The sequence below is a fragment of the Erinaceus europaeus genome, chromosome 7 (assembly GCF_950295315.1).
Source record: "Erinaceus europaeus chromosome 7, mEriEur2.1, whole genome shotgun sequence".
NCBI classification, from domain to species: Eukaryota; Metazoa; Chordata; class Mammalia; order Eulipotyphla; family Erinaceidae; genus Erinaceus; species Erinaceus europaeus.
This window is the reverse complement of record NC_080168.1, coordinates 17000532-17025552: the sequence shown is the minus strand read 5'-3', so window position 1 is coordinate 17025552 and position 25021 is coordinate 17000532. Positions and strand designations below refer to the sequence as shown.

General features: G+C 38.8%; 1 long non-coding RNA gene and 1 pseudogene across 1 annotated transcript in view; both read right to left on the bottom strand.

Annotated features, from left to right (window-relative positions):
• Window positions 1-25021, bottom strand: part of LOC132539390 (uncharacterized) — a 363563-nt gene that overhangs the window by 141566 nt on the left and 196976 nt on the right. The window lies entirely within an intron of this gene.
• Window positions 16342-16666, bottom strand: LOC103110805 (thymosin beta-4-like; annotated as a pseudogene).

Sequence of the window (25021 nt, the reverse complement as noted above, 5' to 3'; positions counted from 1 at the left end):
AGTCAGACAGAGGATGAGTTAGAGAAAACAAAGAAAGAGGTGAAAGAGCTTAAAAAGAGATTGAGAGACACTGAAAACAACAACAGAGACATATGGGATGATCTCAAAATAAGTAACATTCGCATAACTGGCCTGCCAGAGGAAGAAAGAGAGGAAGGGGAAGCAAACATTCTAGAGGAAATAATACAAGAAAACTTCCCAGACCTGAATAAGAGAAAGGACATCAAGATTCAAGAGGCCCAGAGAGTTCCAAACAGAATCAACCCAGACCTGAAGACACCAAGACACATCATAGTCACAATGTGAAGGAGTAAGGATAAAGAAAGGCTCCTAAAGGCTGCAAGAGAGAAACAAAAAGTCACATACAAGGAAAAACCCATAAGATTATCTACAGACTTCTCCACTCAAACTCTAAAAGCCAGAAGAGAATGGCAAGATATCTATCTAGCCCTGAATGAAAAAGGGTTTCAACCAAGGATAATATATCCTGCTAGACTTTCTTTCAAACTAGATGGAGGGATCAAAACCTTCTTAGACAAACAACAGTTAAAGGAGGCAACCATCACCAAACCAGCCCTGAAAGAGGTTCTAAAATACCTCTTATAAATAAGAACATCACTATAATACTGGCAATATATCAGAGCAAACAAAAAACATTTTTTTGAACAATGGCACTACAATACATTAAATCCATAATATCAATAAATGTCAATGGCTTAAACTCACCCATCAAAAGACACAGAGTGGGGGGAATGATCAGAAAACATAATCCAACCATATGCTGCTTGCAAGAATCCCATCTGTCACAACAAGATAAACACAGACTTAAAGTGAAAGGATGGAAAACTATCATACAGGCTAACGGACCACAAAAAAGGGCAGGAACAGCCATTCTCATCTCAGACACGATAGATTTTAAATTAAATAAAGTAATAAAAGATAGGCAAGGACATTACATAATGATTAGAGGATCAATCAGCCAGGAAGATTTAACAATTATTAACATCTATGCACCCAATGAGGGACCATCTAAATACGTCATGCACTTACTGAAAGAATTTCAAAAATACAACAATAGTAATACAATAATAGTGGGAGACTTCAATACCCCACTCTCACACTTAGACAGATCAACAAGGCAGAGAACCAACAAAGATACAAGAAAATTGAATGAAGAGATTGACAGACTAGACCTCTTGGACATTTTCAGAGTCCTTCACCCCAAAAAACTGGAATACACCTTCTTTTCAAATCCACATAACACATACTCAAGGATAGACCACATTTTAGGCCACAAAGACAGCATCAATAAATTCAAGAGCATCAAAATCACCCCAAGTATCTTCTCAGACCACAGTGGAGTAAAACTAACATTTAACAACAAACAGAAAATTATTAAAAGTCAAAGAATTTGAAAACTAAACAACATACTCCTTAAGAACCACGGGGTCAGAGATTCACTCAAGCAGGAAATTCAAATGTTCCTGGAAACAAATGAAAATGAAGACACAACCTATCAAAATATTTGGGACACAGCTAAAGCAGTACTGAGAGGGAAGCTTATAGCCATACAATCACATATTAAACACCAAGAAGAAGCTCAAATGAACAACCTTACTGCACACCTCAAGGACATAGAGGAAGAGGAACAAAGGAACCCTAAAGCAACCAGAAGGACAGAAATCACTAAAGTTAGAGCAGAAATAAACAACATCGAAAATAAAAGAACCATACAAAAGATCAATGAAGCCAAATGTTGGTTCTTTGAAAGATTAAACAAAATTGACAAACCCCTAGCCAGACCCACCAAACAAAAAAGAGAGAAGACTCAAATTAATAGAACTGTAAACGATGAAGGAGATATCACAACTGACACCACAGAAATCCAGAGAATCCTGTGAAACTTCTATAAAGAACTATACACCACCAAGCTAGAGAATCTGGAAGAAATGGAACAATTCCTAGAAGCATATGCCCTTCCAAAACTGAACCAAGAAGAACTACAAAATCTAAATGCACCAATCGCAGACAAAGAAATTGAAACCATTATTAAGAATCTCCCTGACAACAAAAGTCCTGGACCAGATGGCTTCACAAATGAATTCTACAAAACTTTCAGGAAACAGTTAGTACCATACTTCTTAAGCTTTTCCATAAGATTGAAGAAACAGGAATACTCCCTTCCACCTTCTATGAAGCCAACATCACCCTGATACCAAAAGCTGATAGGGACAGAACAAAAAAGGAAAACTACAGACCAATATCTCTGATGAACATAGATGCCAAAATATTAAACAAGATCTTGGCCAACGGGATACAGCAACATATCAAAAAGATTGTTCCTCACGAACAAGTGGAATTCATCCCAGGAATACAAGGCTGGTTCAACATCCGTAAGTCAATCAATGTCATTCACCACATCAATAAAAGCAAAGCCAAAAACCACATGATTATCTCAATAGATGCAGAGAAAGCCTTTAACAAAATCCAACACCAATTCATGCTCAAAATTCTAAAAGATGGGAATAGATGGGAAATTCCTCAAGATAGTGGAGTCTATATATAGCAAACCTACAGCCAACATCATACTCAATGGACAGAAGCTGAAAGCATCCCCCCCTCAGATCGGGGACTAGACAGGGCTGTCCACTGTCACCGTTACTCTTCAACATAGTATTGGAAGTTCTTGCCATAGCAATCAGGCAAGAGAAAGAAATCAAAGGAATACAGATTGGAAGAGAAGAAGTCAAGCTCTCACTATTTGCAGATGATATGATAGTATACATAGAAAAACCTGAAGAATCCAGCAGAAAACTACTGGAAATTATTAGGAAATATAGCAAGGTATAAGGCCACAAAATCAATGTACAAAAATCAGTGGCATTTCTTTATGCAAACACTAAATCTGAAGATGAAGACATCCAGAAATCACTCCCATTTACTGTTTCAGCAAAATCAATCAAACACCTAGGAATAAAGTTGACCAAAGAAGTGAAAGACTTATATACTGAAAACTATGAGTCACTACTCAAGGAAACAGAAACTGATACCAAGAAATGGAAAGATATCCCATGCTCATGGATTGGAAGAATAAATATCATCAAAATGAATATTCTCCCCAGAGCCATATACAAATTTAATGCAATACCCATCAAAGTTCCACCAAGCTTCTTTAAGAGAATAGAACAAACACTACAATCATTTATCTGGAACATGAAAACACCTAGAATTGCCAAAACCATCTTAAGGAAATGAAACAGAAATGGAAGCATCACACGCCCAGACCTTAAACTATAGTATAAAGCCATCATCATCAAAACAGCATGGTACTGGAACAAAAATAGGCACACAGACCAGTGGAACAGAACTGAAAGCCCAGAAATAAATCCCCACACCTATAGACATCTAATCTTTGATAAGGGGGCCCAAAGGATTAAATGGAAGAAGGAGGCTCTCTTCAATAAATGATGCTGGGAAAACTGGGTTGAAACATGCAGAAGAATGAAATTGAACCACTTTATCTCACCAGAAACAAAAATCAACTCCAAATGGATCAAAGACCTGGATGTCAGACCAGAAACAATCAAATACTTAGAGGAAAACATTCGTAAAACAGTTTCCCACCTACACCTCAAGGACATCTTTGATGAATCAAACCCAATTGCAAGGAAGACTAAAGCAGAAACAAACCAATTTGACAACATCAAATTGAAAAGCTTCTGTACATCCAAAGAAACTATTAAACAAACAGAGAGACCCCTCACAGAATGGGAGAAGATCTTCACATGCCATACATCAGAGAAGAAACTAATCACCAAAATATATAAAGAGCTCAGCAAACTTAGCATCAAAAAAGCAAATGGACCTATCCAAAAGTGGGCAGAGGATATGAAAAAAACATTCACTACAGAGGAGATCCAAAAGGCTAACAAACATATGAAAATCTGCTCTAGGTCACTGATTGTCAGAGAAATGCAAATTAAGACAACATTGAGATACCACCTCACTCCTGTAAGAATGGCATACATCAAAAAGGAGAGCAGCAACAAATGCTGGAGAGGTTGTGGGGACAGAGGAACCCTTTTACATTGCTGGTGGGAATGTAAATTAGTACAGCCTCTGTGGAGAGCAGTCTGGAAAACTCTCACAAGCCTAGACATGGACCTTCCATATGCACCAGTAATTCCTCTCCTGGGGTTATACCCCAAGGACTCCATAACACCCAACCAAAAAGAGGTGTGTACTCCTATGTTCATAGCAGCACAATTCATAATAGCTAAAACCTGGAAGCAACCCAGGTGCCCAACAACAGATGAGTGGCTGAGAAAGCTGTGGTATATATACAGTGGAATACTATGCAGCTATCAAGAACAATGAACCCACCTTCGCTGACCCATCTTGGACAGAGCTAGAAGGAATTATGTTAAGTGAGCTAAGTCAGAAAGATAAAGATAAGTATGGGATGATCCCAGTCATCAACAGAAGTTGAGTAAGAAGATCTGAAAGGGAAACTAAAAGCAGGACCTGACCAAATTGTAAGTAGGGCACCAAAGTAAAAACCCAGTGGTGAGGGGTAGACATGCAGCTTCCTGGGCCAGTGGGGGGTGGGAGTGGGTGGGAGGGATGGGTCACAGTCTTTTGGTGGTGGGAATGGTGTTTATGTACACTCCTAGTAATATGTAGTCATATAAATCACTAGTTAGTTAATACGAGAGGGGGAAAATTAATTGTATGTCTCGAAGTTTTTCAAAACACAAACTGAATCTTTTTAATATATAGGCTGTGTAACTGATATGCAGACTCTCTTAAAAGCCTAAACCAAGTAGATCAGAAGCAACCAACAGTACAGCTATATACAAGATACTGGGTACTGTACAGCAAACCCTAACATAAGGACTTTTCAAAGTTAAACCAATTAACAAATAATGTGATGATAACATTAAATATCGATTGTCTTTTTGAACCCTAAGACAGCAGGAACCTCACATCTCCACTATAGAGCCTCTACTTCCCCCAGTCCTGGAACCATTGGATAGGGTCCACTTTCCCATATGCCTCTCTAAATCCATATCAAATAATATTGCATCTGCTGATCACAACCTAACCAACACAACAATTGCCACCTCAACATGCTTCACTTCAGACTGTGTCCAGAGACTTCATTTGTGGAATAACAACCCTTCAGCTTCATTAGTCAGATGAGACCTTTCCTTTCATAGTATACTCTAATTCCATCTCAGGTAATGGTTCACTTTCTAACAAAGTCCCAAAACCTAGATATACACCAGTTTCTGTGAGAGAGAGCATATGTTCACATGTATCCGTAAACTACTGCAAAATATATACCTGAAAGCAGAAGTACACTAGAGTTTGCAGTGAGTACACCCCTAACACTTCCTCTCCACTATTCCAAGCTTTGGGTCCATGATTGCTCAACAATTTGTTTGGCTTCGTATGTTAACTCTCTTTTCAGTCACCAGGTTCCAGATGTCATCAGGATGCCGGCCAGGCTTCCCTAGACTGAAGACCCCACCAATGTGTCCTGGAGCTCCGCTTCCCCAGAGACCCACCCTACTAGGGAAAGAGAGAGGCAGACTGGGAGTATGGACCGACCAGTCAACACCCATGTTCAGTGGGGAAGCAATTACAGAAGCCAGACCTTCTACCTTCTGCAACCCACAGTGACCCTGGGTCCATGCTCCCAGAGGGCTAGAGAATGGGAAAGCTATCAGGGGAGGGGGTGGGATATGGAGATTGGGTGGTGGGAATTGTGTGGAATTGTACCCCTCCTACCCTATGGTTTTGTTAATTAATCCTTTCTTAAATAAAAAAGAAAAAAAAAGAATTAAGCTATAAAGCAGAACAAGTTGTTTAATAGTCAGGGACTTCTCAGTAAGAATCCATCAAAGAAGAAATTACAGAAGCCATACTTTCCACCTTCTGCACCCCATAAAGATATGTGGTCTTCCAGAAGGACAAAGAATAGGAAAGCTTCCAATGGAGAAGGGATACAGAACTCTAGTGGTGGGAACTGTATGGAATTATATATCTCTTATCCCATAATCTTGTCAATCATTATTAAATCACTAAAATAACTAAATTAATATATAAACAGGTCCATGTTTATGTTGAGAGTGCTATGATGTGGTGTGGCATGGCATGTTGTTTGTGAGATGGTTCTCAATGGAAGGAAGGAAGGAAGGAAGGAAGGAAAGAAAGAAAGAAAGAAGGGAAGGTTAGATGTGGTAAGCCTACTTCTGGAGAATTAAGAGGGCACTTTTAACAAATAGGTAGCTATGGGAGAGGGATTGGCTGAAATAATAATAAAAATTTCAATCAAAAAATTTTTATAAGACATTGTCTAATTAGCCCTCAGGTGATTTTTTTTCCTCCAGGGTTATTGCTGGGGCTAGGTGCCTGCACTCAAATCCACTGCTACTGGTGGTCATCTTTTTTTTTTTTTCTATTGTTATTGTTAGATAGGACAGAGAGAAATCGAGAGAAGAGGGGAAGACAGAGAAGGGGAGAGAAAGATAAACACCTGCTGAGCGCTTGTGAAGTGACTCCCCTGCAGGTGGGGAGCCAGGGGCTTTGCTTTATACTGTGGATACTTAACCAGGTGCACTACTGCCTGCACTACCCCTAGGTGATTTTTTTAAAGAACTAGTGTTTGAGTACCAGTTAGATAACAACCTAAAACAAAATGAAATCTATAGAACTTTTGGATCCCTGAAAAGGAATGCCCACTGAACTGAGGAAGAGTACTGTGTTAGCCTATTGCAACACAACAGAAAAACAATAAGCCAAACACTAAGACAACAGCCCCAAAGTACCCTGTCACTATAGTCAATTAAGGCTCTGAATAAGCTACATAGAAGAGCTGAAACTAAGGGAAAAAGTGGTGAGGCAGGTCTGCACGTGTCTATCTTTCTCTGTCTTCCCCTCCTCTCTCCATTTCTCTCTGTCCTATCCAACAACAATGACATCAATAACAACAACAATAATAACCACAACAAGGGCAACAAAAGGGAATATATACATAAATATTTAAAAAAGAAGAGCTCAAAAGCAGTTATCATCATAACCAATAGGTGCCCTCCCTCCCTCCCTTCCTTCCTTTCTTCTTTCTTTCCTTTTCTCATTCCTTCTTTCTCTCCTTCCTTCCTCCCTTTATTTCTTCTTTCTGAACCAGAGCACCACTAAATTCTAGCTTATGATAGTGTTCCAAATTGAACCTGGGACTTCAGAGTCTTACGCATGAAAATCTTTTTGTATAGCCAATGTTCTATATGTTTTGTTTTAATCAAGATATAAACTGACCTTTTAAATTGGTTTCTGACTATGAATATGGTTGACCATAGAGAAAAGAAGGTAAAAGAGGCTTTAAGTTCTTTCTTATTGCTCACTCACAACCCAGAAAGACTGGATGGGCCAGACAGTGGTGCACATGCACACATTACCACACACAAAGAAGCAGGATAAAGCAACCCTTCCTGGGGCAGGAGGCAGGGTGAAGTGGCTGTATAGTGGTGAAACAGGTAATTCAGGTCTGTTTCTCTCTCTCTCTCTCTCTCTTTCCCTCCCTCCCTCCCTCTCTCCCTCTCTCTCTCTCTCCTCTCCCCTCTCAATTTCTCTCTGCCCTGTCAAATTTAAAAAAATAAAATAGAAAGAGAAAAAAACCTCCCTTCTCAATTTCTCTCTGTCCTATCTAACAAAATGGAAAAAAAAAAAAGTCTGGGGAACTCTAACCCAAGTCCTCATGCATAGTGTAGTATGTACAACAAAGTTTTGAATGGGGGAACAATGAGAGCTGTAAGAAACAATGGACTAAAATATGGTCTCACAACAATGTTCTTTATGGTATGGCTTTACTGGTGAGCTGCAAGAAATAAAGACATGGCTAGGTTCAAACCATAATGGAATTTACATACAAGGTTGAAAAACCTTATGCTGATACTACTAGAAAAATATGAATATGAGTTACAAAATTAACACTACTGTCCACTGAAAGTTGAATTTTGTATGGTTCATCTTGCAGCAAAAACTTGTGAAGATTCACACAATAGCTCCATGATGTGATAATAAAACATTTCCCAATACTTTTCTTGGTTGGATCTCTCCCTTGAAAACATTGCTGGTCATACCACATAGCTTAATAGAAACAATCTCTTATTACCTTAAAATGATCAGTGTTCAAAAAGCTATATTTGGTTGTAGCTTCTTAAGAATTAAGGCACAAGGGGTTACATCTGGATCTTCACAATAGGGATTTTTCTTTCCCCATTTTCTCATTTGAATGCAATAAGTTATAGCTCTTACAGCTTCATCAGAATCCAATAAATATGTATAGTCAAGGAAACATTTTACAGATTCCCTTAGCATATCCTTGTGCTTTCAAGAGCCTATTGTTGCTTCTGAAACACTTGGTTTTGTATGACATGACCATACAGAAAGATTTACATAATAATTTAATCCTGAAATGAGGGAAATGAAGAACTTAAGTAGTAGGAATCCAGGAAGAACATTTAAAATGTCTATTTGACTGAAATTATTGCTGTATCTTATATATATTTAATATTCTGAACCTCTGAGTATGTTAAAAATTTAAATGCTGGTGTATGTATCACTGTGTGTTATGTCCCATAGAGCAAAAATCATTATATATATATATATATCATCTTAAAAATCTGTTTGCACTATTTATTTGTGCTGTCAATGATGATTATACTCTCTAGATTTCTTCCAGTTGGAAAATTTGTATATTTACTACCAGATGTTGACTATAAAAATTATTATGTAAGATTGAGAAATACATTTTTAATAAAAAATAATTATGGGTATCATGAGAAAAAAAAGGACAAGATAACAGCTGGGAGCAGTGGATTCTTGTGCTAGCTCTGAGCCCCAGAGATAACCATGGTGGAAGAAAAAAAAGAAAACATAGCATAATTTTAACAATTTGGAATAGGAAGGATTTTTTAATCCATACATGCAAAATTTTGAAAGCAACAATTGAAATAAGAAATAAAAATTAATAGATAATTGATAAATAAACTTAAATTGAAATAAAAAACATAACAAAAGATACTATTAAGAACTGAAAAGTCACAAACTAGCAGTTACCTATTAATAAAATATTAATATCTAGAGTATATAAAGAGTTTTAAGTATTAATAAGCAAAAGAAACAAAATCATTAAAAGATCTAGCATATATGTGTAATGGAGAAGATAAATGAGAAGCCTACTATGATAAAGGAAATATTTAAGGGAAAAGTGAATTAAAAAAGTCTTCTCAAATTTGGATAAAAACAAGTGTAAACAATTCATACTAACAATAAATCTGATAGACTCAAGAGACCCTCCCTACAAATATAGTAAAACTGATAAAAATTATAAGTGTTAAAATTTTAAGAAAGTTATAGTAAAATGACACATATACAGAGAAACAATAATTCTAATAACAATCAATTTCTCATCTGATACCACAGATATAAGTGGGAAGCAAGTGAAACAACTTTAAAATGCTTAAAAGGAAAAAAAATTAAAAACACTTTTAATACAAAATTTAATAGCCAGTGAAAATATTCTTTGACAACGGAAGTAAAATGAAGGTAGATATCATACAGATGATATGCAGACATATGGGTAATAAAATTCTTTAAAAAAGAGAGAGAGATTCAAAACTCAGTGGCATTTCTTTATGCAAATACTAAGTTTGAAGAAGATGAAATCCGGAAATCAATTCCTTTTACCATAGCAACAAAAACAGTAAAATATCTAGGAATAAACCTAACCAAAGAAATGAAAGACTTGTATACTGAAAATTATGAGTCACTATTTAAGGAAATTGAAAAGAGACACAAAGAAGTGGAAAGATATTCCATGTTCATGGGTTGGAAGAATTAACATCATTAAAATGAATATACTAACCCAGAGCCATATACAAATTGAATGCTATCCCCATCAAGATCCCAACCATATTTTTTAGGAGAATAGAACAAATGCTAAAAATGTTTATCTGGAACCAGAAAAGACCTAGAGTTGCCAAAACAATCTTGAGAAGAAAGAACAGAACTGGAGGCATCACACTCCCAGATCTCAAATGGTATTATAGGGCCATTGTCATCAAAATTGCTTGGTACTGCAACATGAGTAGACACACTGACGAGAAGAATAGAATTGAGAGCCCAGAAGTGAGCCCCCACACCTATGGACATCTAATCTTTGACAAAGGGGTCCAGACTATTGAATGGGGAAAGCAGAGTCTGTTCAACAAATGGTATTGGAAAAAATGGATTGAAGCATGCAGAAGAATGAAACTGAACCACTATATTTCACCAAATACAAAAGTAGATCAAGGACTTGGATGTTAGACCAGAAACTATCGGATACTTAGAGGAAAATATACGCAGAACTCTTTTCCACATAAAATTTAAAGACATCTTCAATGAAATAAATCCAATTACAAAGAAGACTAAGGCAAGTATAAACCCATGGGACTACATCAAATTACCAAGCTTCTGCACAGCAAAAGAAACCACTACCCAAACCAAGAGACTCTTCACAGAATGGAAGATTTGTACATGCCATATATCAAACAAGAGGCTAATAATCAAAGTATATAAAGAGCTTGCCAAACTCAACAACAAGAAAACAAATGACCCTATCCAAAAATGGGGAGAGGACATGGACAGAATATTCACCACAGAAGAGATCCAAAAGGCTGAGAAACACATGAAAAAATGCTCCAAGTCTAGAAATGGACTTACCCTATGGTTCTGCAATTCTTCTCCTGGAGATATATCCTAAGGAACCCAACACACCCATCCAAAAAGATCTGTGTACACATATGTTCTTAGCAGCACAATTTGTAATAGCCAAAACCTGGAAGCAACCCAGGTGTCCAACAACAGATGAGTGGCTGAGCAAGTTGTGGTCTATATGTACTATGGAATATTACTCAGCTATAAAAAATGGTGACTTCACCATTTTCAGCCGATCTTGGATGGACCTTGAAAAATTCATGTTAAGTGAAATAAGTCAGAAACAGAAGGATGAATATGGGATGATCTCACTCTCAGGCAGAATTTGAAAAACAAGATCAGAAGAGAAAACACAAGTAGAACCTGAACTGGAGTTGGTGTATTGCACCAAAGTAAAAGACTCTGGGGTAGATGGCAGGGAGAGTACAGGTCCTGCAACAGGATTGGAGAGGACCTAGTGGGAGTTGTATTGTTATGTGGAAAACTGAAAACTTTTATGCTTGTACAAACTATTATATTTACTGTCTAATGTAAGACATTAATCCCCCTGATAAAAAATTTGAAAGAGAGAGCATGGACTCATACAATTATAGAATTATAGAGTGTAAGAAGGGTAATGATGCAGGGGTGATAAAAAAAAAAAAAAGTCTAGAATCTCAGGAAATGACTACCTTGGTGTAAATTTTCAAAAAAGAGCAATTCCCTTTTCACTAATTTTTAGCCACCTGATTATACTTAGGGACTTGAATTCTACCTACAAAATGCCATCACAGCAGCACCCAAGTCTGAACGAATAGTGAGAACAGTGGTGAAGATTACCCAAGCTTATGTGACACACAAGGGTAAATAAAAGACATGCTTCCCCCCTTAAGCTCTCTGAAATATACATAATTGCTTAAAATAAAAAATATGTAAATATTTGGGTGGCCAGGCAGTCGCACACCTAGTAGGGTGCACATGTTATCATGTCCAAGGGCCCAGGTTCAAATCCCTGATCCCCACATGCAGGGAGGAAGTTTAACAAGTGGTGAAACAATGTTCTCTGTCTCTTCCTCTGTACCTCCCTCCCCTCTCCCTCCTCTCTTCCCCTCTTCATTTATTTCTCTCTCTCTCTCAAACATATATATTCAAAAATATATATTGGCTGTCCAAATATATATAAATGCTACATATACTGTTAAGTAATGAATGAAGTACTGTAAAGGGATCTATATGATTGTTGGTTTCTGTGGTTTATATAAGAAGTTACATAGTAGACTGTGGGTTTATATGTTTGAAAAATACATAAAATGATCATTAACATATAACATTCTATAATAGTTCTAAGTCAACATATGAACTAGGACACTAAAAAGTATTCAAGCAATCCAAAAGAAGGCAGAAAAAGGAGAACAGAGCAACTATATATGTATATTAATATAACAAAACAGCAGACATAAATTGTACCACAGATTACATTAAACACTGATGGTATAAGCATTTTAAAAAAGAGATGTCCAGATATATTCTGAAAAAAGGAAAAAGCAAGATTCAAGTATACTACCTCTGATACACTATTTTAAATTTTTTTCTTTTAATATTTATTTATTCCATTTTGTGGCCCTTTTTTATTGTTGTTATTGATGTCATTGTTGTTGGCTAGGACAGAGAGAAATGGAGAGAGGAGGGAAGACAGAGAAGGGGAGAGAAAGATAGACACCTGCAGACCTGCTTCACCACTTGTGAAGCGACTCCCCTGCAGGTGGGGAGCAGGGGGCATGAACCAGGATCCTTACTCTGGTCCTTGCGCTTTGCGCCATGTGCGCTTAACCTGCTGCACTACCACCTGATTCCCTCGGATACACTTTAAGACACATAATTTTAAAGTAAATGGATGAAATGATATGCCATGAATACAGCAGGTATAAGAAGACTGGAATAATTCTATTAAAAATAGAACTGACAACAAAACTTATACGTAATTATAAATTGTTTTAAAGGGACATTTCTCAGAATCAAGGAGGTTGTGTAGCAGCAGGAGCAGGTAAAAGCAAAAGAGTGATATGCATGAGGTCCCATGTTTGATCCTAAGTGGCACTCTGGGCTGGGCGCTCTCTCTCTCTCTCTCTCTCTCTCTCTCTCACAAACACACACACACACACACACACACACACACACACACGTGTGCACATGCATTTTAAATTAAAACAGATTCCCGAGATCGCTTTCTCTCCTCTCCTCTCCTCTCCCGGATCAACTAGGAATACCAAAGGAGACCACCCGGACCGAAACAAGACAGGACTAGAATGACCACAGAAACCCAGTAAATCACCCGTGAGTACAAACACGCGTGGCTGGTGACAGAGAGGAGAGAGGGGCCTAAGGAGAGATTAAGTGACTGCTAACAGTTCGACAGTTTGTCAGTGGAGACACCACCTCCAGTCTGCTCCACCAACAAGGGGACAGCTGAAGGGAGGAAAGGACTCCCCAGAGACTCACCAAGTACAACTCTGAGTCTCCATTGCTACTACCCTCAGAATCTGGAGCAGCAACAGGGAGGGACACCAGGGCACAGAGATCTAACCGGGAAACTCAGGAGAAGACCTATACCTCGGTGGCATAGCTGAAGGTCTGTGAAAGTCTCTTTGCATAACCACTGAATTATCTCTGCCACACCCTGCTTTATCTCTTGGTCAGGAGTCATTGATTAAGCCAAGAAGCCTATTGATAGTTTAAAAGCCCTCAGGCTACCATAGCCCACAGGGGAAAAAAAAAAAAGGCTTTTACACCACTGAACTCCAACTCAGGGATTGAAAAACCTCTTAACTTATATAAAATGGTTAAAACAACAAGAAAAAATAATGGAGACTCGAACCAGGACAAGAGTCCAGCTAAAAGTCCTCCAGAGGGCAAAGCACAAAACAACGAGTTCAACATCCAAACATTAGCTAAGGAAATAATAACAGGAGTGAGTAAAGAATTTGAAAAAATTGTAATCAGAACTGCAAGAACAACAAATGAGAATATGGAAGAAAATTCTAATTATCTCATGGTTGTTAGAGAGCTGAAAGCTGAAATTGCTGAGCTAAGAAGGCAACTAGCTGAACAAGCTAAAACAGTATCAGAGCAGGGCAACAAAATAGATGAACTCCAGAAAGCAGTAGAGGGCAGAGAGAATAGAATCAATGAGGCTGAAGACAGAATCAGCAAGATTGAGGATGAATTAGAGACAACTAAAGAAGAAGTAAGAGATCTCAAAAAGAGATTAAGAGATGCTGAAAACAACAACAGAGTCCTATGGGATGACTTCAAAAGAAACAATATACGCATTATTGGCTTACCAGAGGAAGAAAGAGAAGGGGAGGAAGAAAGCATTCTCCAGGCCATAATAGCTGAAAATTTCTCTAGTCTAGACAACACCAAAGACATAAAGATTCAAGAAGCCCAGAGGGTCCCAAACAGAATTAACCCAGACCTAAAGACACCAAGACATGTCATACTTAGATTGGAAAGGAATAAGGATAAAGAAAGGATCCTCAAGGCTGCAAGAGAAAAACAAAGAGTCACCTACAAAGGAAAACCCATAAGATTAGCAGCAGACTTCTCCATACAAACACTACAGGCCAGAAGAGAATGGCAAGATATCTATCGAGTGCTCAATGAGAAAGGCTTTCAGCCAAGAATACTATATCCTGCTAGACTGTCATTCAGACTAGATGGAAGCATCAAAACCTTCTCAGACAAGCAACAGTTGAAGGAAGCAACCATCACCAAGCCTGCCTTGAAAGAAGTTCTGAAAGGTTTCCTATAAACAACCAGACCACCACAAATAGAACATATATCAAAACACTCTAAAACTCTACAAGAATGGCGTTAAAATATCTTCAATCTTTGATATCAATAAATGTGAATGGCCTGAATTCACCTATTAAAAGACACAGAGTAGGAAGATGGATCAGAAAACACAACCCAACAATATGTTGTCTACAGGAAACTCACCTAACGCAACAAGACAAACACAGACTTAAAGTGAAAGGATGGAAAACTATCATTCAAGCCAATGGCCCACAAAAAAGGGCAGAAACAGCTATTCTCATATCTGACATGATAGACTTTAAAATACATAAGATTAAAAAAGATAGGAATGGACACTACTTAATGCTCAGAGGATCAGTCAATCAAGAGGACTTAACAATTATTAATATCTATGCACCCAATGAGAAGCCATCTAAATACATCAAACTTCTACTGAAAGAGCTACAGCAATATATTAACAGTAACACAATCATAGTAGGGGACTTCAACACCCCACTATCTCAACTTGACAGATCATCCAGGAAGAAAATCAGTAAAGACATAAGGGAGCTAAATGAAGAGATAGATAACCTAGAACTATTGGACATTTTCAGAGTCATTCAGAGCAAGTTGTGGTATATATACACAATGGAATACTACTCAGCTGTAAAAAATGGTGACTTCACCGTTTTCAGCCGATCTTGGATGGACCTTGAAAAAATCATGTTGAGTGAAATAAGTCAGAAACAGAAGGATGAATATGGGATGATCTCACTCTCAGGCCGAAGTTGAAAAACAAGATTAGAAAAGAAAATACAAGTCGAACCTGAAATGGAATTGGAGTATTACACCAAAGTAAAAGACTCTGGGGTGGGTGGGTGGGTGGGGAGAATACAGGTCCATGAAAAATGATGAATGAAATAGTGGGGGTTTTATTGCTAAATGGGAATCTGGGGAATGTTATGCATGTAAAAAAAAAAAAAAAAGAAGTAGAAACGCAAAGCAGAAATTGACTGAGTTTGGAATATGGCACCAAAGTAAGAAAGCAGAAGTATACTAGAGTTTGCATCACCAGGTTCCAGGTATCATCAGGATGCCGGCCAGACTTCCCTGGATTGAAGACACCACCAATGTGTCCTGGAGCTCAGCTTCCCCAGAGACCCATCCTACTAGGGAAAGAGAGAGGCAGACTGGGAGTATGGACCGACCAGTCAACGCCCATGTTCAGCGAGGAAGCAATTACAGAAGCCAGACCTTCTACCTTCTGCAACCCTCAATGACCCTGGGTCCATGCTACCAGAGGGATAGAGAATGGGAAAGCTATTGGGGGAGGGGGTGGGATATGGAGATTGGGCGGTGGGAATTGTGTGGAGTTGTACCCCTCCTACCCTATGGTTTTGTTAATTAATCCTTTCTTAAATAAAAAAAAAAAAATAAATAAAAAAAAAAAAAAACAGATTCCCTAGGAAGATAACTATTATAAATGTGTTTTCAGGTAGTAAGAGAGTCTTTTGAATCAATGACTTGGATAAAAAGACTATTTCAAAATCACAGTAGAGTTTAATATATCTTTATCCCAACTCTATCTTTTTTTCAGGTTTTAAAACTTTTTATTTGCATTCCAATAATTAAAATCATTGAACAAAAAAAAAAATGGCACTCTTATATAACTGCATTTTCTAGCCTGCAGGCCACCTTACACCAACTGGATTTTGACTCTAGATTTCACTGTCTCTCACCCAGCTTCTTCCTTCACCAACATGCAAGTTCTTTCCCTTCCCTGCCAGCCAAGGGGCAGGAGAGGCAGGTTCAGCCATCGTTGTCAGTAGTTCTTGAATGTGAAAAGGAGCAGCACAGTCATTTAAACTTGATCCAACCTCTTTGCATCTTACAAAGTTAAATAGCTAAAAGAAGTAAAATAAGAAGGCAATGCTTGTGGAATGTACAGTGTGCATATTGGCAATGCCTGCCTCATTATGATTCACTGGCTTGCTTCTCCTGTTCAATCATTTCTTTTGAAGGCAGGACCTTTTCTCTTGCATTTCTGTCTTCTTCAATTTCGACTTAGCGAATTTCTCAATCTCAGCCATATCGGGTTTGTAGGACATGGCTGTGGAGGAAAGCATAGCGAGGCAAGAGAAGACCAGATAAGTTGACCTGTGCCGGTGCAGCTGCCGAGTCTGTCTGTCTGTCTGTCTGTCTGTCTGTCTGTCTGTCTGTCTATCTCTATCTCTCTATCTCTCTTTCTCTCATTCTCTCTCAAACCCCAAACTCTCACAGTGGTAGAACAACTAGAAATATTCTGTCTCAATTTTATAAAAACCTATCCAACAACTGCAAATCACACATTCTTTTTAAGTACACATGCTACATTTACCAAGAGAGATTTATTATACCATAAAATAAGTTCAAAAGAACTGAAACTATACCGTGTGTTCTATGAAAAGAACAAAATTAATCTGGAAAAACATAATTATTGGGAAATTAAGTGACATACTTAGAAATTATTTGTAGTGCAAAGGGTTAAGTACACGTGGCACAAAGCTCAAGAACCAGCATAAGGATCCTGGTTCATGCCCCTGGCTTCCCACCAGCGGGGGAGCAGGTCTGCCTATGCCTATCTTTCTCTCCCCCTCTCTGTCTTCCCCTCCTCTCTCCATTTTTCTCTGTCCTATCTTACAATGACAACCCAGTAACAACAACAATAATAATTACAGAAGCCAGACCTCCCACCTTCTGCAACCCACAGGACCCTGGGCCCATGCTCCCAGAGGGATAGAGAATGGGAAAGCTATTGGGGAGGGGATAGGATATGGAGATTGGGTGGCGGGAATCCTGTGGAGTTGTACCCTGCCCTATCCTATGATTTTGTTAATGTCTCCTTTCTTAAATAAATAAATTAATTAAAAAATAATAATAACTACTACTACAGTAAAAAAACAAGGGCAACAAAAGGGAAAATAAATAAATATGAAAAAAGAAATTATTTATGAGTTCAAGACAAAATCACAAGGAAAAGTATAAAATATTTTGAACTGAATACTGAAGACATACAGTATGAATGCTTGTAAGATCAGCTGAAGTGAGGTTTAGAGGAAAATACAGCTCTGAATGCCAAAGAGTACTGAAAACAATTGCTAATCTACTTGCTCATGCTCTAAAAGAGTAAAGTAAACCCTAAGTAAGTAGGAGTCAAATAAAGACAAAAATAGAAACCTGTAAAATTCATATGTTTATAGAGAAAATTAACAGAATCAAAAGCTATTTCTTTGAAAAACTAAATTGTCACTCTTAGACTTACCAGAGGTGGGGGGTATAACTAAATCTCGTGTATTGTGGACATCCTCTCTGTGCCACCTACCACAGGGAATAGACAAGATAGATAAGCATGTGAACAGGCAGTTCACAAAAGAAAAAGAAAAGGTGAATCAAATAGTCCCTAGTGCTACAGGGGGGAAAAGGCAAAATAAATAGGGAAAAGTAAAGCAAGACTACATGAGAAAGCCTTTGCCAAATAGGCAAAAATTAAGAGCTAGACAATATTGAGAGTTCTTGATATTGGAAAACAACTGATAAAGCAAAAAAAAAAAAAAAACAGGAACAACTTCTGGTGAACATAAGAATCTGTGCAAACACTTCCTAGGCAATTTATCAAACTTTAGTAAAATTGACATAGTAGCTATTCAGTGACTCAGAATTTGCAGTTCTAGGTAAGCACCTCAGGAAACGCACTTGTGTGTATAGTCAAAACATATGTAAGGATTCTCATGCAAATATTATTTGTAGCCGAAAACGTTGCAATAATCTAATTGCACATTAAGAAGAGAATCTATAGCACCCAGGCTGTGACATACATAATATAGCACACATGTCACCATGCACAAGGACCCAGGTTCAAGAACCCAATACCCATCTGCATGGAGAAAGCTTCATAAATGGTGAAGTAGTGTTGCAAATGTCTCCCTTCCCCCCGCCCCAACATTTATTCCTGTCCTTATCAAATCGAGAAGCAAGTAAGTTGACTTTTAAAAAGGAGAAAATCAACAACAACAACAACAAAAAAAAAAAAAAAAAGAAAAACATTTTGACTTACTCCTGTAACTACTTCTAAAAAAGCAGGTAAGAAGAGAAAATTAGAGATAAGTGTTCAATATGAATAAATCCTAAACATTTAAGCAAAAAAAAAAAAAAAAAAGAAAGAAAGAATGAGAAAAGGGGCCGTAGATCTCCAGATGACATCATTTATTCAACACTTAGAATATTAAAGCAATGCTTTATAATTTTAAGAATACATACAGAGAGGGGCCAGGCAGTAGCACAGCAGGTTAAGCACACATGCTGTGAAGCGCAGGGACCAGCCTAAGGATCTTGGTTCAAGCACCTGGCTCCCCACCCACAGGGGGGTCGCTTCACAGGTCTGCAGGTGTCTGTCTTTCTCTCCCCCTCTGTCTTCCCCTCCTCCCTCAATTTCTTTCTGTCCTATCCAACAATAACAATAAGGACAACAACAAGGGCAACAAAATGGGAAAAATGGCTTCTAGGAAGAGTGGATTCGTAGTGGAGGCACTAAGCCTCAGCAATAACCCTGTAGGCAAAAATAAATAAATAAAAATAAATTTTAAAAAAATACATACAAATATAGTACATAGGTTAAAAAAAGATATAGGAACAATAACTACAAAAATAAAATACTGAAGAATAGAGGGATAAGGCCAGAATCTCATGGATATTTTAACTCATTTCAGGCTAACTCGTGCACACAAGGGTATTCACTACGCATAGCACCTTTCAGCCTGGACTATCTATACCTAGAGGAACTGGAATCTGGAATAACAGCAGCCTGGCAAAAGATGGAAGCTGTGGGTTCTAATGAGGGAACAGACGCCCTGACTGAATGCCCTCAACTGTTTTGACTTCTGGAGGGGCGAGTCATGATTACAGCTGCGATTAGGTGACTCACCATAATTATGTTTTGTTGAAATTGAATTTATTGAGGCATGAATCATTCTGCCAAAGTCCTACCTAATAGCTTCAACACTGTGGATGGGGAGGATGGCGGGGGAGTTTGGGGTGGGGCTGGGGGCGGGTGGGAGGTCGTTATGGAGGGGAGGTACCTGGACACAAGCTGGCACACAGTGGAATCACCCTCACTCCTAGAGACTCAGCAGCCCTGCAGCAGCTCTACAGTGAGGTTTGGTCTATAGGGACCACTGGCCACATTAACTGTGGTTGCTCTGCTTGCTACCTAGTCCTCCTATTTATGAGCAAACACTTAGCTATTTGGATTGGTCCCTGGGGGATCTCTGTCTCAGACCAGTTGTGCGTGCACGGGGGCATTGTCTAGATGCTCAGAGCTGCTGAAAGGCAGATTTTATCCCCATGTTGGAGCTCAGAGCCCTCACTTCCCCATGGGTACCTCCAGGATGCTAGTGGGGCTGTAGACAGAGCTGTAATTTAAACCAGTAAACCTCATCATCTCACTCAGTGCTGCTCATGAGTGGGAAAGGAGTGAGGGTGCAGACAATTTGGGGCTCTTAGACTCTATGAGTCACCCAGTCTCACCCAAACAGAGAGTTGAAACCTTTCTCCTGTGTCTGCTAAATTTGAATACAGGGAGGAGACCTGGAGCCATTCAGCCATGGCTTTGTCTTTGGGTCCTAAGAGTTGAATGAATGACAGGGTCTTTGCCTATAGCTGGCTGAACTTGTGTTAGACAGGACTAAGAATGCTCTGACCAATAGCCTTTCTGCCCTAACCTGGTGCAGAGGCAAACTATAGCTTCTGACAGTAAGTAGAGAGAGCACTCCATGCCACTGACATTGTCCTTATCTATTCTTAGAATGTTACCTACCCATGGAGTGGATGTCTTTACTAGCAGACAGGGAAACTATCATTTGAAGAACTCAGTTACAGGAGCCGGGCAGGTGGTGCACTGACTGCTTTTCTTTTCTTTTCTTTTCTTTTCTTTTCTTTTCTTTTCTTTTCTTTTCTTTTCTTTTCTTTCCTTTCCTTTCCTCTCCTCTTCTTTTCTTTCCTTTCCTTTCCTTTCCTTTTCTTTTCTTTCCTTTTCTTTCTTCCTTCCTTTCCCTCTCTCTCTCTCTCTCTCTCTCTCTCTCTCTCTCTCTCTCTTTCTTGCCTCCAGGGTTATCACTGGGGCTTGGTGCCAGCACTATAAAGCCACTGCTCCTAGCAGCCAGTTTTTCATTTTATTGGATAGGAGAGAGAAATTGAAAGGGGGAGATAGGAAGAGAGACAGAGAGATACCTGCAAACCTGCTTCATCACTTGTGAAACAACTCCCCTGCAGGTAGGGAGCCCTGGGCTCCAACTAGGATCCTTGAACAAGTCCTTGTGCCTCATACTATGTGCACATAACCTGGTGTGCCATCCCCTGGCCCCCTAAGTCATTTATTTCTTAAGAAAGTCTTCAACTTTTACTTCTTAGAAAAGTCAGTGCTCCAGAGAGAAGGCACATTTTCAATATGTGCTGATAATTTTTGAGATGTGGCTGAATGGTAACAGATGAGGAGGATCTCTGAGTGTAGATAGATGCACAATAGGCATTTGGAGAATGGAAAAATCAACAAAGAGCAGTCGTGAGATCAGAGCTGGGCTTCCCCAACTCACTTTCTGCCCAGTTACCCCAGGAACAAGTCTGTGCTCTTGAACAAGCCTGTTGCCTCGGATGTTCCAGAAACTCCAAGATGTACAATGAGCAGGAACTCAGGAAGGCCCAGTAGACATGAATGTCAATGTCAAAGGCCCATGACACCACTCAATTCTTTCACTATATACCAGGAAGCTGAGTTCTCTGTAGCTATGTGATCTATCTATATCCACATAGCTAGATAATAGAAGAACTGGAATACAATATAAAAATCAGGTGTTGAAAGAATCAAGTCACTGAGCAACAAAAGGACTGAAAGTCCTCTGACTTTTGCTTTTCTCCAAAGACTCATTATTCTCCAATGTCACCACAGAATATGTGTCACACACAAAAAAGTGGAAGTGTGTACATAGTCAAGAAACTCTTGAGTGCCAGTCACCAACTGCACATACCAGGGTCACCTCTGAGACTTGAAAGTATTTAGTTATTCAATCCTGAGTGAAATAGTAGAGCAATATTGGTGTTGCACTTTTATTATAGAGTTCCATGTATAACTGGCACCTGTTTACAAAACATATATAATCATAATCATTTAAGTAGATGAAGCGATCCTAAATATTAGCAAGTGAAAGGGAGGAAACTAGAGCACCACTCCAGATCACCTTTGTCTGTCACTACATCAGTAATCCTGTCTGCATCTTCAGCAATAATACTTCAATCTAGCCAGTAGTAGGTTACTAACTTGGAATCATCTTCTCTCTCCTTCAGCGTCCCCTATATCTACTCCATAGCTGAGCCTGCCAGCATGATAGTGGGTGGCCAAGTATGACCACAATAGATCCAAATGCAGTCAGGGTCTTGCTTGCAGTGCACCAAGTCTGATCTAAGAAAATCTAATCCATCCTTAAAAAGAAGCAATAATTCAGGGCTGGGTGGTGATGACACACTTGGCTAAGTGCACTTATTACCATGTATAAGGGCCTGGGTTTAAATCCCCGGCCCCCACTGGCTAAATCCCCAGCCCCCACTGGCAGAAGGAAATCTTCACAAGGAGTGAAGCAGTGCTGCAGGTGTCTATCTCTTCCCCCCCCCCCGTTTCTATCTCCCCCTCATCTTTTTTCTATTATATCAAATAAAATAAACTTAAAAAAAAGAGAAGCAATAAAGTTTGATGATTTCCAGGAGTTTCCTAATGGATTATCTATGTATACTATCATATCATCTGTGAATAGTGAATGTTTGACTTCCAATCTTCCACTCTTCCAATCTTCTGTATCTTTTTAATCTCTTTTTCTTGTCTAATCACTATGGCTAGAACTTCCAAGACTATGTTGAATAGTAGTGGAGACAGTAGGCATTCCTATCTTGTGCTTGACTATAGAGGGGAAGTTTTCAGTATCTCTCCATTGAGTATGATGTTGGCTTCTATGAGTGGCTTCTATGTTGGATTCTATGAGTTTGCAGAATTTTCCATCTATTACCATTCTATTTAATGTTTATATCCAGGAGTGATGTTGGTCTTGTAGATGACTTTTCTGCATATGTTGAGATAATCTTGTGTGATATTTTTTATTTCTGTGTTGGTATTGTAATACCTAAGTTTGGAAGCAGCCCAGATTCCCAAGGACAGATGAATGGCTGAGGAATCTGTGGTACATATACACATTGGAGTATTATGCAGTTGTTAAAATGATAATGTCAACTTCTTTGGGATATTGTGGCCAGACATGAAGGCATCATGTTGAATGAAACAAGCCAGAAAGACAAAGGCTGATACCAAATGATCTCACTCATAGGTGGAAATTAAGAATAAAGGTCAATAAGAGAAAAAATATAGTGCATCCTGGACTGGGTATGGTGTATTGCATCAAAGCCAAGGACTCTGTGGAAGGATAGGGACAGCATGAAGGGACATTAAGATCAAGTTGTGTCACTTAGACATCAATCAAAGGGAAATAAGGGTTATGTCTATGGGTTAAAGACTATACTGTAATCCATCATCCCCTCCTATTAAAAAAAAAAAACTCTATTTTTACTTTTCATCAATGCAGAATTCACAAATCAGATTGCTAAAACTATTCTTGTCTGGCTGCCATAGGGAAAAGAGGCTCAGCAAAAATGTCATGGATTTCATCTGTCTCACCCTCACCAATTTATTCACTTCCACATGCTTACAGTAGCTTCCTGATTGTAGCCCTATTTCCTAGTCTACCTCCCTCAGGAGCCTCTACAATCTAATTTGTTTAGATTCCAGAGAAACTGAGTTATAGTTTCACTATGTGTTGTTTTCACCTCAAATCAACACATAATCATTAATTCACTACTGGACGTAAACAGGAAACAAGGTAACTTCTTTTGATGGAAATACTTGGAACTTTGGACCTTGGTATCTAGGAAATCTCTTCACCTCATGAGGATATTTATTTGAGTGAGAAGGGATGGATTGAGGAATTAAGTATCAACTATTGGGCAAAAACTCTATTATTAGGTCACCTGGGAATTTAGAGTCATCTCTCCCAGAAACTTGGAAAATCAAAAACTTGCATGATGGAAGATGGCGAACCATAGAATTCTCTATGCGTCCATCTGTGAAAATGTAGACCATTACTCCAGGGAAAGGGGGATTATGCGGCTGGTTGGATTTACTGAGACATCTTGAACTACTTTTTGAATGTTTAGAGTTTGGCAAATAAATGCTTTGTGCCTCAAGCACCTTTTTCCCTTCACTTAAAACCCATGTGTATTGGAAAGGAAATTTAATCCTTATGTTCCTGATTCACTTACACTTAACCCATCAAAACCCAACTTGGTGGGAACAATTCAATTCCCCTGCATCTTCTGAACCATGGGCAATAAACCACTTGGAGCCGTTCCTTTTTTGCAGCTCAGAAACCACAATGAAGAACTATTTTCAGTGGCTTTCATAGGGGAATATGGGATATTTATTTTGCCCTCATATTTTGCCACAGTGAATAAAATTCTAACTTTGGTCAGAGATGGCGCCATGCCTTATCTTTAGTTCTTGCCAACAACCTGAGACTCAGGACCACCATTTTGGAAAAAGTCAACAAACAGGAACTGAGATCTAGCCCCAGCTACGTGCTGATCATAGTGTGGGTCTCTCTCATAATCCCAATGTCCTCACCAGTGGCTAACCTCTCCCTTCTCTGCATCTCTGAGTGACTCTTTTCCTCTGCCACATCCTTAATATATAGGAAGTAGTATTTACTTGTAAAGGGCAGGGGAAACATATGGAAAAGAGAAAAAATGCAGAAAATAAAATCCTGAAATGGAAACTCAAACATTATTACCTATGCATAGGAATGGTTATGGGAAGATTTGCAGAATATAAAGTTCACACGCTCACTTTGCTAACTCAGAAATCTACCTTTAGACTACAAATCTAATGTGTGAAAGTTGAGGTCGCTTTTAGCCAACTCAATTAATTACCGACATCAGTCAGCAGGAGATGAAAGAAGAATCATAACTAATGTGCAAGCAATTATTATCTAAATTTGGCTTTTGATTTCTCTGTAAAAACCTTAGGTAAGTTCAAGCATATAATCCCTTCTCTGTCCAGACCTGAACCTCACCAATATCTGGGAGACAGAGAATAATTTATTTCTGGCTCTCCTGCCCCTAATTTCTTGCCCAATCTCACATAAATGGAAAGGGAAGCCAGGTGGTCTGGGCCTGTTCACAGATGCCCAGTTTATAAGTAAGTATGAGCTAGTTGTTCTCCCTGCAGTGAGAGCCACAGCTTAGAATTTCCTGACTCGTGCCTACCACATCACCAACCTGGTGTTTCATTAAAATCAGAGTTCTCATAGGCACCATTTCTGGAACTAGTGATTACCCCATTCCCCTCAAGGCATTC